Source organism: Dermacentor silvarum, chromosome 2, assembly GCF_013339745.2.
Source record: "Dermacentor silvarum isolate Dsil-2018 chromosome 2, BIME_Dsil_1.4, whole genome shotgun sequence".
Taxonomy (NCBI): domain Eukaryota; kingdom Metazoa; phylum Arthropoda; class Arachnida; order Ixodida; family Ixodidae; genus Dermacentor; species Dermacentor silvarum.
In genome coordinates, this window is record NC_051155.1 from 115,844,604 (window position 1) to 115,860,765 (window position 16,162).

Genomic DNA, 16,162 nt, shown 5'->3' on the forward strand with positions numbered 1-16,162 from the left:
TCAGATAGAATTCGCTGAACTGTCAATACTGATCAACAAGAACAACGTAAGGGATATTCGAAATTATAACTTGTGAAAGATTGAGGAAGCAGTAAAATATGAATGCATCATGAAATCACTCAGAAGAAAACCTTGCATAGGACAAGGCAAGATTTTCAGTGCAAAAGCTGCCGGAGATGATGTAATACCAGTCGATTTAATAAAAGAGGAGATATCATGCTTGAAAAGCTTGCGGCCCTTTATGCGCTATGCCCCACGACTTCAATTGTACCACATAGATGGAAGAATGCCTACAATATACTAATCCATAAGAAGGTAGACGTTAAAGAATTGAAGAATTTAAACCCACAAGCTTGCTTTCAGTATTGTATAAAATATTTACCAAGGTAATTTCCGATAGAATCAGGGTAACACTTCAGTCAACCACGAGAACAGGCTGGCTTCAGGAAGGTATATTCTACAATGGATCATATCCTTCTCATCAATGAGGTATTCGAAAAATCTGCGGAGGACAATCAACCTCTCTATATGGCTTTCATAAATTATGAAAAGGCGTTTGATTCAGTAGAGATACCAGCAGTCATAGAGGCATTACGTAATCATAGAGCACAGGAGGCACGCGTGAATATCTTGGCAAATATCTACAAGGATTCTACACCACCCTTGGTTCTCCACAAGAAAAGTAGAAAGTTACCTATGAAAAAAGGGGCCAGGCAAGGAGACACAATCTCTCCAATGCTATTCACTGCATGCTTAGAAGTATTCAAGCTCTTAGACGGGGAAGGCTTAGGAGTGATGATCAACGGCGAATATCTCAGCAACCTTTGGTTTGCAGATGACATTGTCCTATTCAGCAACAATGGGACGAATTACAACAAATGATTGAGGACCTCTACCGAGAAAGTGTAGGAGTGGGGTTGAACATTATTATGCAGAAGACAAACATAATGTTCAAATAGCCTGGCAAGGGAACAAGAATTCTGGATCGTCAGTCAGGCTCTACTGTGTCTAAAGGAGTACGTTTAGCTAGATTAAATAATCACAGGGGACCCTGATCATGAGAAAGAATATTACGGAAAAATAAAATTGGGTTGGAGTGCATACAGCAGGCATTGTGAAATCCTGACTGGGAGCTTACCACTGTCACTGAAAAGAAAAGTGTACAATCAATGCATCCTGCCGGTGCTAACATATGGGGCACAAACTTGGAGGTTAACAAAAAAGCTCAAGTACAAGATAAGAACCGCACAAAATCGATGGAACAAAAAAAAGTTGTCGCAGTTTTACCTGAAAGGCGAAGCATCAATTGCGATAGCAAATTTGTAGAGAGCTATACGGAGTAATGATAGTAGCTTTATCAGCTGTATAAACTTGGACATGCAGCAGCACCGGCAACACGCAGAACTGTTGTCAACGCCGTCAGCGTTTTGCCCGCGTTCGCACAAAATGCGTGCGGCGTTGGTGACTGTTGCCGGAGCCTGCGATATAAATAGGCACTTGGTGCCGCAGCTAAACGTCGCCTCTCTTCCCTCCCCCTCCCCCACGGCCTTTCGTGCGTCAAAAGAAGGCGCGTTTGCTCTACATATATGGTGATTGTAAAGGAGGAAAGAGACGCCTACTTCTGCAGCCCTTAAGAGAGCACAGCGCAGAACGCGCGTTTGTTCTCCGCCGTGCGTTCACTCCCCGTAAAAGACGCGCCCTTTCACTCGCACATACAGCGTTCGGCGCGCGGCGACGATTTCTTCTCCAAATGACGTCATACGGAACCTCATGGCGACGGCGACGGCGACGGCGACGCCGACGGCAGAAATCGGCTTTTGAGTGTCCATATAATTGCTATCGCAATAAAATGTTAGGCATAACGTTAAGAAACAGGAATAGAGCGGTGTGGATGAGAGAGAAAACGAGGATAGCCGATATTCTAATTGACATTAAGAAGAAAAAATGGAGCTGGGCTGGCCATATAATGCGTAGGATGGATAACCGATGGACTATTAGAGTTACAGAATGGATACCAAAAGAAGGGAAGCGCAGTCGAGGACGGCAGAAAACTAGGTGGGGTGATGAAGTTAAAAAATTTGCATGTGCAAGTTGGAATCAGCTAGCGCTAGACAGGGGTAATTGGAGACCGCAGGGAGAGGCCTTCGTCCTACAGGGGAGATAAGTATAGGCTGATGATGATGATAGGGGTGCGACTAAATTTCGCATTAGGTTGTATAGTAATCGGCGTTGAATTTGTTTGTTTATTTTACATATTTCTACTGCATTGACTGCGTCTGTGTTATCCGGCAAGGACCAATACTGCGGATTTTCCTATTCACCCTCCTCCACGACAGCATCGGGTGAAGACCAAAAGGCGAGGCTCTCGGTGAGCAAGCGGCCTGGTCCCTCGGGGTCGCAGAAATAGGCCAAGAAAGCGTACATGCCAGCGCAACCGGGCCTTCCCTTCGTCGATGTTTGGTGGTGGAAATACCCACTCCTACAGGGTAGCTAGGTGCAGTGCTGCTCTCAGGGCTGCCGCGTCCCAGGCATTTATTTTCGATACTGTTGGATGTTACAGGGTGGGCAAATTTACAACAGTAAGAGCAAATATACAAACAACGTAACACAAGCAGCACAATGCAAACAAAAAATGTCACAGTTTCGCCCTAAGGGCGAAGCAATGAATGCGATAGCAACACAGCAATGTCATACGAAGTAAGGTGAGCGGCTTTGGTAGCAACAACACGCAGAACTGTTGTCGACGCCATCGGCGTTTTGCCCGCGTTAGCTCAAAATGCGTGCGGCGTTGGTGACTGTTGCTGGAGCCTCTGATATAAATAGGCACTTGGTGCCGCAGCTAAACGTCGCCTCCCTTCCCTCCCCCTCCCCCACGGCCTCTCGCGCGTCCGAAGAAGGCGCGTTTGCTCTACATATATGGTGATTGTAAAAGAGAAAAGAGACGCCTACTTCTGCAGCCCTTAAGCGAGCACGGCGCAGAACGCGCGTTTGTTCTCCGCCGTGCGTTCACTCCCCGTGAAAGACGCGCCCCTCGCGCCCTTTCACTCGCACATACAGCGTTCGGCGCGCGGCGACGATTTCATCTCCAAATGACGTCATACGGAACCTCACGGCGACGGCGACGGCGACAGCGACGCCGACGGCGAAGGCGACGCCGACGGCAGAAATCTGCTTTTGAGTGTCCATATAATTGCTATCGCAATAAAAGCAAAAAAAAAGTGGTCGCCGTTTCACCTGAAAGGCGAAGCCTCAATTGCGATAGCAAACTTGTAGAGAGCTATACGGAGTAATAATATTAGCTTTATCAGCTGTATAAACTTGGACATGCAGCAGCACCGGCAACACGCAGAACTGTTGTCGACGCCATCGGCGTTTTGCCTGCGTTCGCTCAAAATGCGTGCGGCGTTGGTGACTGTTGCCGGAGCCTGTGATATAAATAGGCACTTGGTGCCGCAGCTAAACGTCGCCTCCCCTCCCTCCCCCTCCCCCACGGCTTCTCGCGCGTCGGAAGAATGTGCGTTTGCTCTACATATATGGTGATTGTAAAGGAGAAAAGAGACGCCTACTTCTGCAGCCCTTAAGCGAGCACGGCGCAGAACGCGCGTTTGTTCTCCGCCGTGCGTTCACTCCCCGTGAAAGACGCGCCCCTCACGCCCTTTCACTCGCACATACAGCGTTCGGCGCGCGGCGACGATTTCTTCTCCAAATGACGTCATACGGAACCTCACGGCGACGGCGACGGCGACAGCGACGGCGACGGCGACGGCTACGGCGACGGCGACGCCGACGGCAGAAATCTGCTTTTGAGTGTCCATATAATTGCTATCGCAATAAAATGTTTGAACATAGTTCAACCGCATAAAAAAATGGTGGCGTAGAAACAGCGTTGTACAGCTCTTTAGGAAAATGAAGAAAATCGCAGTCGGAATCAGACAAGATTTGCAGGAACGTCTAGGATACCGACACCGAACACGCATATCGTCGAGAAAGATTGTAAAAAAGTTGTCGCAGTTTCACCTGAAAGGCGAAGCATCAATTGCGATAGCAAACTTGTAGAGAGCTATACGGAGTAATGATATTAGCTTTATCAGCTGTATAAACTTGGACATGCAGCAGCATCGGCAACACGCAGAACTGTTGTCGACGCCATCGGCGTTTTGCCCGCGTTCGCTCAAAATGCGTGCGGCGTTGGTGACTGTTGCCGGAGCCTCTGATATAAATAGGCACTGCGTGCCGCAGCTAAACGTCGCCTCCCTTCCCTCCCCCTCCCCCACGGCCTCTCGCTCGTCGGAAGAAGGCGCGTTTGCTCTACATACATGGTGATTGTGAAGGAGAACAGAGACGCCTACTTCTGCAGCCCTTAAGCGAGCACGGCGCAGAACGCGCGTTTGTTCTCCGCCGTGCGTTCACTCCCCGTGAAAGACGCGCCCCTTGCGCCCTTTCACTCGCACATACAGCGTTCGGCGCGCGGCGACGATTTATTCTCCAAATGACGTCATACGGAACCTCACGGCGACGGCGACGGCGACGGCGACGCCGACGGCAGAAATCTGCTTTTGAGTGTCCATATAATTGCTATCGCAATAAAATAAACAACCTCAATGTGGCCCGAAGTTCTCAGCCGTCGGGTATCATGACGGGTGCGTTGCTATACCTTGGGTTAGCAGGGGATTTTTTTTTTCTTTTTTGTTTTTGCAAGACATCACAGAAACGGATGATCAAGATAGAAAGGCATGATAAAGTCAAGGGAAAGAGGAAGAACGCCTGGCGTGGAAACGTGGCCTAGAAGTGAACAAAAAGGTTTGACAAAAGAAAAAGTTGGCGGTCGGATTTCTCGCCTTTATTTCGGCCCGTCAAGATGCCGCTGGAACGAGAAGTCCACTGAGGCCCGGCCTGCCCGCTTCTATGAATTCCGAGGTGCCCTTTGCGGCCCTTGTACTTACAAGCAGTGTGTGTGGCACTGCCGCTAAAGAAGGCGCGTTCTAACTAGAAACCAGGAAGTGCAGTTGCAAACCGTCACAGTCGTAAGCAGATACGTTGAACAAATTGATTTAGCGGCACGCCAGACTTTTTCACCAAGATTTGGAATAAAGGAAACAGCGTGGATGGTATTGTCTGAGAGATGTCTTGTTTGCGCGTGTCGCGAAACGGTGAAGCGCATACGAATTAGAAGGTTCCCAACGGAACGCCGTTAAATAAACGCCTCTGTGCGATGCAAAAGTCTGTGAAGATCGAAAGCTTCTTTATTTAAATGCGGCCAGCGCCCCTATATTTATCCACATAACCTCAAGAAATAACGTCATCTCACGATTCCCTACTGCAAGCGCTACTGTAGCCCAGTGGCTGATGCGTTTCATTACTGAACTTAAGGTCATTGGTTCCATCTCGGCCGCAGCGGCCGCACATAGATATGAAGGTGAAGTAAAAGAAAAAAAAACGCTCTAGTGCCTAGTCTGTGCCTCTGGCTTGCTTTATAGCAATTAAAATAACAGACAGTAGTATATTGAGGTTACGAGTGTATCCTCAGAGGACTTGGTTATTCAGCGTCGTGTTCCTTAGGATGGATATTGTTTTTAGTATCCCTAAATAGAATCAGTAACATACCCTGATCTCCTAATTTATTCATGTACTCTAACCACCCTGATTCATTTATTTTTCACGTCGTGTTTTTTTTTTCTGAAACGGAGGCTAACGTATAACGCATAAAAATACGCAATATCTGGTTAATGCACAACAAACCTTAATTTTTTGAAGCGACACTGATATATTTTCACCCCATTGGTATAGCAGAAAGTATCTCTGTGAAAGTTGCCTACGACTTATTGAATTCAAGCAATTTTGAAATAAGAAACGTCTTCCTGGTGGGTTTGATGAGAATCTTTCATGAAATTTTCACCCTGCAATATTAGCTTTGGATCTGATTGAATTATTATTCATTTATTGACAGGATCACTCATTATTAGCCTAAACAATTAAGGAATGCAATTGTAGATGCACAAATAGGGTAAATAATATTGGAAGGACTAATAAATTAAATATATTATCAGGTTTTACGAGCGAGAACTACGATCTGAGTATAGAGGCATGCCGTAACTTGGGGCTCCGGAATAATTTGGACCACCTGGGGTACTTTAACATGCACCTAAATCTACCGTAAGAACCTGAATATAGGTCGAACTTTTCTTCAAAAAGCCATTGCGAAAAGTCGACCCTCGTCTTATATACCGGACATTGGCGGGAAAACTACGGAAGTCTTGCAACAATGGGCAGATGAAGTAAACAGCCGCCTTTGCCATCGAATTCAGGCTGCTTTTTCACATTTTGTTTCAAAATAAGCGGAAGCCGACGGCAATTCACCGTCGCCTTCAAGAAAAAGGCGATTGAGTACGCGGAAGCCAGCGGCAACCTGGTGGGTTACCATGGGCTTCGTATCGTGCGACCATCGACCCGCGTGTTTGTCAGCACCTTATCATCACGGCACGGCGCAGCATTTAAATAAATACTGTCACCACTGTGCAACTGGCTGAGTCGCATTTGTTTAGAGGTAAGGGTGTCTTTCGGTACTCTTGCCATTGAAAAAGATTTTTTTTTTCATTTTTACAATTGGTTAGTTGGGAGGTCGACCTATATTCCGGTTCTACCTATAGTCTGGTTTTTACGGTAATTACACGGATGTTTTCGCATTTCGCCCACATCGAAATGCATCCGCCGTGGTTGGCATTCGATCACGCGATCTCGTGCTTAGCAGCCCAATACCATAGCCATCTAAGCAGCCATGGCGGGGCGTAAGCACACTTAATTAATGTACTTCATCGTTTTCATATGTACAGTCGCAAGCAAAAGTTTGGAGACCACGGTATCAGGCAAGCAAATTCAATATATTCAAGCACAGCTCCGTGGCCTTGAATTGGCTTAATACGTTGTTTGGTCAAACACGTGCTCGTAGGCGTGCGCTTTTGATTTCAGCCGGAATGCCCATGCTGCAAAGAAAACAACAATAAAATCGTGGCACCTTTGGTCCACAAACTTTAGCTCGCGAGTGTACATAGCCATCATCATCCCTGATCGTTTGCTTCTTTTTGCATGAACACGCGCGTTTTCTTTTTGAATAAAAAGCTCTTGGCAGCTTGATCGGTATCGGTCTTATGAGTGGGGGAGGTATGTCAAGATCCCCGACGTCCACTGCGGTTCCCGCCCTCCCTTGAGCTACGTTTCGGTCACCGCCTGCGCGCGGCTACCCCTACAATGTTGGACACTTCCAACGCCGGCCTTTCGGGCGCCTCTAATCCTCCAACACCGACAACTACGGCACGCGGTGCCCTCTTGGACTGTGACGAGCCCTCATCGCGATCGCCCTTTGTTTGCGAGACTCCGCGGTGATGTCCTTCGACGAATGGGTCGACCACTACGATCGCGTGAGTTCATGCAATCGGCGAACAAATCCCAGAAATTAACGCACGTCGCATTTTATTTTGTCGGCGTTGCAAAGAAGTGGTATTTCAACCATGAATCCGACACTGCGGATGGGTCAACGTTTACCACCAAGCTGCGGCAAATCTTCGCTTCCTCGTCGGGCCGTGCAGAAGTCGTCAATAAGAAGCTGGACACGCGCCTCCAACTTCCGCGCGAGTCTTACACCTCATACATAGATAATGTCTTGGCTCTATGCTGCCATGCGAACCCTAGCAAGACCGAAGCCGAACGGGTTCGACACATCTTAAAGGTATTGGCTCTGTCGCGTTCGACATCCTAATCGTGCAAAATCCGGCTTTATACCAAGACATCACTTCCATTTGTCAGCGCCTAGACGAGCTGCAATATCTTCGTCTTCAAAGGGACAGCAGCGATCCTCAGGTCCCCCATTATTCTTATCTGCGTGCTCTCATCCGCACTATCATCTGCGAAGAGCTTCAATTACAAGACCTGCGGCGTTCTCCTGCTGTCTGCGTCCCAACCCTAAACCTTCGACTTGCGCGAGGTCGTAAAGCACACACGACGCCTCTTACTGCGGTTGCTCCCCCAACACCCAGGTACGTGGATGTTGCTTCGCTTCCAACCCCTACCGTGACGTCTGTGCCTACTGACGTTACCTATGGCCATTTGGATTCGATGCGCACCGGTGCGCTTGCTGCGCCATCCTACCCTCAGTGGCTCCACCTGATTTGGTTTGTTTTTCTACGGTATACGCGGCCATGTATCTCGCTTCTGCCGCCGTCGCCGCCAGGATGAAAGATAAGGCTGTGCTGAGAACGAGAGATTCCGTACCCGCCGACCTGACACCTAATATCCCGGACCATACTCGTTCCCTCAGCAGCTTTCTCCGTCTCCTCCAGCTGCCCTCAATCTACCTCATAGTTCCCGTTCGGCCAGACGTCGTTCTCCTTCGCCCTACCGGCCCTCTACATCACCGCTTTGCCCCATTTCCCATCTTGCGGCCCAGCAATCGGAAAACTAACTGGTGCAGTTTTTGGAGGGAAAACTGCTTCCTATTAGTCATCACAAATTCCTCCTGTGCGCCCTACCAACATGCTTTACGTAACTGTTAAAGGTGTTCCCTTGTCAGCTCTCGTCAATACCAGTGCCGTTGTTTATGTTCTTAGTGATCTGTGTTCGCGACTTCGGACGTAAAAACGTCTCATCTTGGACCTATTTTTCACGGTGCTAATAATGCATTCATTGACCCCGACGGACACTGTACTGCTCGTGTTTTCCTCGACGGCATTTGCCACCGCATGGAGATAATCGTCCTTCCCACGTGTATCCATGAAGTATTCCTGGACTGGGACTTTCTTCATTCTGCTTCAGCCGTCATTTCATGTATAGAGAAAGTGGTACCTATCACGGATACAGCGCTTGCACCTGTTAACTACTATACACTTTCACGCTTGAACTTGGCTTTCTCTGTAGACTACGGTTTGCGTCCTGGTCACGAAGAAGTGGCCGTGGCATCCAGTCAGACCACCGACGGAGACGCTCTAGTCGTCCCTTCTGCCCGCTGTATTTCTAGCGGAATTCATATCACCGCTTGTCCCGTCCGGTTTTCACGTGGCCGCATCCTTCTGCCTGCCTGCAACACAACCCCAGATCCTGTGATGCTGCCCAAAGGAATGACCATGGCAATCCTCGCCGACCCTCAACCTATTTCTATCATTCCGCTTTGCCCGTCTTCACTGCCAGCACCAACCTCAGATTTGGATGATTCTTTCTCTCCCCCAGCAAAACTCTGCAAGACGCAGAATGTCACGTGTTAAACCGGGGTGACAATTACGCGACGTTTATGCAGATTAAATATTACACTTCCTCCCCTGTGTCTACCTAAAGGCTCTTTGTAGTACTGATTTGTCCAAAACCCATGCGATAATCTCTCTTTTCATTCCTATACCCCCTTTCCCCAGTGCAGGGTAGCAAACCGGACGTGCGTCTGGTTAACATCCCTGCCTTTCCTATCTTCTATTTCTCTTTCTCTCACGCGATGAGGAATAAATGTTTTCAGGCTCGCGGGAATGAGCCTGAATACACATGCCTTTACACAGTTGATCTACCTTATTCACCTGCTGTATTCCTAATCTCACCATACAATTTGTAATTGTCTAACACACCCAACGTATTTTTTGAGAGTGTACCCGGAGCGTTAAGGCCCATTCAATTTGTTTGAGCAACCAATAAAAAACGGATTTTATGAGCACGCTGTGAATCCTGTCAAGTCAAACATTGCTTCATCATGACCACAGAGCCTATGCGTGATTCAGCCAATTTCGGCCGCTCACATGTGAGATTTTAAATGTTAATGTGTGTTTTAGAAAGATGTTTTAAGCACCTTCGCTAACTTCGAAGTCACTAAAATGCCGCCAATTGTTCTGTCACATAGGTGAAGAAGCCGTTGGTCGCTACATTAACAAAAATGTATCGCTTAACAGAAAAGAAAGTTGTTCAATCTAGCGGCAACATTGCGAAAATGGCAACCCTGCTTTTGACATTTGTAGGATGAAGACACTCTAAACGAGCATGAAATGTGCACTAACTTGCTCGTACGCTCAATATGTCCGCAGGCTAATACGCCTGGAAATCTGAATGCTCTGTTGTTAGCATGCATTAACTACAAAACATTATTTAATTTACATTAGAAGTCCATCCACAGAAAGATGGCATTGGCATCACTTCCAGACCACCAACCGTAACACAACAAACGAACACAAGGTACTCAAATTCATTAACAAAGATCAGGACGTCCTTTAAATGAGCAAATACAAGGCACCTTGCTTGGGCAACAATAACAAGAAAGTTTTCTGCAATGAATTGATAAAACTTCTGTCAGGGTCAAGATAATGCGGAAATATAACAAAAAGAGACGACAAATTATTGCAACATGAAATAATAGTTTTATTACTTACAATGCATTCACTATGTGTTCAGCGCAATTTCACGTCTTCACACGTCTGTGTGCATTCGTCTGTGCATATTTTCCAGGAACAGCAAACACAAATGCTCTGACCCTTCCCGAGGTCAGTGTATGACTTTCAGGACAGTCAGTGCAGCTTCGCCAGGCTATACTCACAAATTATATGCACACGCTGTCTAGGCAACATAACTGATAAATATACTGCATTACATTCAAATCTCACCAGGAGAGATAAGTAATTTTGGAGCAAAGAGTACTGATTGCTGTTATCATATACGCCAACCATCCGAAACAGTGCCTGAGGAAACAGTAGGCCTGGTATGATGATTTAAAATCTGCTAGCGCATGATGAGACGTTGCAGTCCCTCAGAACAGAAAACAGGGAAAACAGTGCCCTAGTGGAGATAGAAGGCCTGGCATAGTGCTTTAAAATCTAGAATCAGATGGTGCGACATCGCAGTTCCTAAGAACAAGGAATGAGTAAAAGCATTATATTCAAATGAGGTGAGTTTACTTTCACATTGATTTCTTTATTTTTAAAGCAACGGTGGCTCTGCGACGTTTTTCCTCTGTTAGTTGTGCTTCAGTAATATCATGAACAGGCTCTGGCAGTTCCCAAAACTGGTTCTTTCTCTTCTTTAAACTCGCAGGTTGTTTTCATAGTAGGTGTGGTACCATTCCGGACCTCACAGTACTCAAGCGTCCGTTATCAGCATCTTGGAAAAACACACAGAACAATTTAACCAGTGACCATACACTTATCTGTATTGCCTTTTTCACCACAGCTTATAAATGCCGACCCCGAACCTCGAGGACAGTATACTGGCCAGGCTTTCATCGAAAGCGGTCAGAGCTCCACCAACTTCGTTTGCTGGTTATACTGGGTCAGTTTTCTCCAGCAGCCAGGAACACACCGCATGCATTCTGACCGCTCCCCCACTGCACATAATAGGTTGCTACATCTTTGGGAAGATCAACACGGCATCTTTCGCAATTGGAGAGCTAATAAACGCAATCGCCGCTCCTGAAAGTGCAATAATGTACTTAACACCGAAATCATAAGGCATTTTGACTATGTAACTTGTGATCAATTGCACACAGTGTGATCAGCTCTACAGCAATCTCCATTTAGGATCCGCTTGGTGAGTTCTGAAGGCTCTCCTCGACCCTCGATCCTCTCGAACAGGTAGCGTCCATCTTCTAGGAAAGCCGATTGACAACTACCTGTCATTAGGCGCTCTGTACACAGATCTCCGTTCCACTTATCTTGCCCCACCCGATACCCCCGAGTATACGCTGGCTAGGTCTGAGCGGAGAATCCTGGTTCACGTCTGTCGACTCCAATCACCCTTTCAGATATTTGTCGAGCTTTAGTCGAACGCTGTGCGAACACTAGCCCGGATTCGCAAGAAATTACTCAGAGGCAGTTCCGCAACCTAACTGAGGTCGACTAACTCTTTCGCTTCAAGCAGATCAACCACGCGCCGGCTGAAGAACACATGCCCCAGGAATGAAAGCATGCTGAAGTCATGTTCATTGCACAACCTGGCAAAACACTTTCGCTTACATACTTGCGATCCAACTGTCTCGCTTCTTGCAATGTAGAACCTCAACGAGCGCATCGTATTTGCTGAGCTCACAGCTTTCTTCAACAAGAAGCACCTACGACATCCTCTCACAGGTTACCCCGTACATATCTTGACTCAGGATGATTGCCTTCTGATATATAATGACGTGCTTATACACCAACCAGCACTGTGAAGCATCGTGCTATTCTCGCTATAGATCTGAGGAAATCATTTGACAACGTGGCTCATGACGCTGGGCTCCGTGAGCTGGCCCACAATAGTGCAGTGCCAAAGTTTACACTTATGTCCGCGTCTTTTCTCGGGCACGCAACTACTCCCTTCGCATAACAGACGCCGCTCCGTCACCACATCTCCACACACAGGGACGTATTCCTAAGGGCTCTGTTCTTTCTCCACTTCTTTTATGTTTGGTAATATGTGTCTTTGATGGGGTTCTTCCTCTTCCTTCGAATATCCGTTAAAGTTTAAGTGCCGACGATAATGCTATCTGAAGGGCATTTGGCTCCACGGTTAAAATGCAGGACACCTTGAAAAAGCATTAAAGGTACATGCTATCTAGCCACAATCCTTTTAATTCGAATGTAAATTCTGCGGGCAGAAAGCAGAATTGTACCATATGGTATGGGCCTGTCTTGCACATGATAGTGCCATATACACGACACAACAGCCAACGTGGGAATGATGGGAGGCCACCCTGTGCAGCTCAACCCTCGAGGACCAGCAAGCCCTCGTGAAAACAGCCGGGGCCGCGGCCTTACCCAAGGAAATCCCGGAACTAAGATCCAACCACCCTCCCCATTTTCGTGTCTATAAATAAACATTTTTGTCATCATCATCTGCTAAGACTACTGCGCAAACCTGTTCACCGGAAAAACAAAACTTTTTGTTGTGCGCCACTCTCGGTGGTTGCCTCCATCTATATATATATATATATATATATATATATATATATATATATATATATAGGTTATTTCTGCTGGGGTTAGCGTCCGTCAACCGCGGTGCATAAAAGTTATCGACCTCTACATTCAAAGTGATGGGATGGAGGTTGCGCTGCAGCGGTGCAACACGTTCTCCGTAAATGGGGAGGAAGTGCTACGCATAATGCATCGGGTGTCCTCGTGCTTTCGGGGCCTCAATGAAACTGACATGCTTCGTCTGCCTGATGCCATTTTAATTTCTCGCCTGCGCTATCAATTCCCCTGTAGAATCATGCGCTGCACCAGCATAAGCAAATCCGATGCCCCCTTACGTAAGGCCAAGGAGTTCGCCTTAAGTCTCCCAGACAGCACCATAAAGCCTTAAAGAGCGCATCATATTTACTCGCATCACAGTATTCTCCAACAACAATAAGTACATACCACATACTATCACAGCACCTCCATTTTGCCCCCGATAGGTGTTCACAACACGACCTACGAGATGCTCTCCATTCAAAAACGCTTTCAAGACCTTCACCTTGGCGTCAAACAACAAGGACGCACTATCCTTTAGTGCTCAGGTTATGCCCCCCATTGTTTCTACTACACCTTTTCCAGTGCTCCCTGCTGCTTCATGGGGCCCTCTAACAACGGCCCCTCTTCCACGACGCATGCACCACCAACAGGATGTTTCGTGACGTGCAAACCGCCTTTCATAGTAGCACCACTACTCCGCACTCATCCCTCGCATCGCCGTTTTTTTCACCGACGCCAGCACTGTTATTGTAATGGTGGACGCAGAGAAACGGCTTACGGCTTTGTGCTTCTTAAAATGATCGTTGAGAGACTCAGCCTTATACTTGTTTTACGCACATTAAAATCAATGAGTGTCGTCGCTTAGAGGATTGTAGCTTAGCAGCAGAACACAGCGCCCATTCTGCTAATATTAAATTGGTGTTGTAATTGATATCGTCCCGAATCAATACATGAACACGTTTGGACATGTGTTATTTGAAACGTTAATCTAGTTGGCAGGACATTTTTAACAGCGGATATCTCTTAGCCTATGTTAGCCCTAATATTTCTGCTAAGCATGCGCGATTTTGCAACTGGGCCAATTTCGCAATGGCAAAATATCTCCAGACGTAAAAAAAATTATTCCGTCGGTTCTCATGTAATGTAAATTAAGTAGCAGTGGTATTGATCATCTTTTACTGCGGCCAATAAGAAAAGAAGTAATGATAGATGCCGTGACATTGCGATCTAATTTGAAATTTGTTATATTTTCACCTTGTCCTGAAATCAAATTTTAATGATGAAGGAACTTTATCGGTCACAGGCGACATTTAAACGTTTGCTTACGCCAATGCAAAAGAACAAACACAAAGTTTGCCTAAGACCACTATTTCAAGCTTTTGCAATAACAAAAAACCGGCCGATCCCACTCCCTGTGGGAATCGATGTTATGCGAAGCAGTGTGCGGGGAGCCTACCATGTTAACGAAGGGAACATGAGAGCACCAAGACGTAGGCTGCTGTTTCATGACCTACATGACACGCATGTCACGGCATTCATGTCATGAGTCCTCAGGAGTCCCTTTAACTGCGCCTAAGAGACCTTAAGGTGAAAGCCTTAGTCATGCTCAGGGCTATGACTTCAACCATCAACCTTCAGCCTTACTACCACATCCGAACTCATTACATGTTAATCTTTGTTAAGTGTTAATCTTTTTCGCTGAGTCATCAGATTTTTAGGCGGCTGTTTCATGACCTACAAGACACGCATGTCATTACATTCAGGTCACGACCTATCATTTATGTTCGTCATATGCTCTTGTCTTCTTCTTCTTCCTGGGGTTTTACGTGCCCCAACCAGTTATGATTATGAGGAACGCCGTAGTGGAGGGCTCAGGAATAATTTTGACCACCTGGGGTTCTTTAACGTGAACTACAACGCAAGGACACATGCGCTTTCGCATTTCGCCTCCATCGAAATGCAACCGCCGTGGCCGGGACTCGATCCCGCTGTCTCGTGCTCAGCAACGCAACGCCTTAGCTGACTGAGCCACCGCGGTGGGTTCAAACGCTCTTTTCACACTATGCCTATTTTGGTACATGCCAAGTTATCGAAATGACCATTACAGCAGCAAGACGTAGGCGGCTAGATAGATAGATAGATCGATGGATAGATAGATAGATAGATAGATAGATAGATAGATAGATAGATAGATAGATAAATAGATAGATACTGTCAAAGTGGCAAACGTTCGCTAAGAAATGCTTCGCACTTAATGAATGGAATTAAGCATTTTACTCTCGTGGTGGCGCGTGTTTAAAGTAAAAAATCGACCAACAGAGCACACCAAACAGAAATAAAACGCGCAAGTTTGCACTCGGTCGTGCAAACCTTAGTCACAGCGAAACCGCCGATCCTAAAGTCTTACTGGCTGCTACTACTAGGTATTAACTTGGTTGCCTGCAAGGTCCCCTTAACTTGGTTTAACCATAGCCTCCTATATACTTCATGCCTGCCCATCGGCGCCGAGAACGCAGGGAACCGGTCGTCGCGCCTAGTGCCGTCACTCACCACCAGTTGGCGGTGCTACTCCAGAATAGAAATACAGGACGCTCTACGGCAGCGTGCGCTGTAGCAAACCTATATATCACGCAATTTTTTTTTACCGGTGCCGATTCTATTGTTTTACCACATCTCCGGGCGTTTAACGCCGACACAGAAGCGTACAGGCCGCCGCGCATCGCTTCTCCCAAAAGAACGATAAAAGGAAAACCACAGCTCTTATCTGTACTAGTATGAAGCTTCATTTTCCTTCTGCTTATTATTACATATGTTTTGTATGTCAGTGCCGAAAAAAAATAATCTCGGCTCTAATAACGGCACAACAAAAGCTTTTATTGCCATCATTTGGATTTACAGTTTGTGGAGCTTTCGTGACAGGGGCTTCTGTGAAAAAAAATGTGGTTGATCCCTCTTATATAGGAATCGGTATAGAACACGAAAGTGAAACGTGTCTTCACAGAAGTAGTGTAATGTTTATTGCACATTGATATATAATGTCTATTGGTGCTTTGTGGCTAAAGCGCCCTTAGGCGTTGATGCACCCACGCTGACGCCTGGTGGCACGTCTCCTCCATCACGACTACCAACGTCGATGACCATGAGCAACCGTCGTGCATATGGAAGCTGCACTACGCTGCACACGCTAGCACAACGCGAAAGACGAAGCACGTAACTGA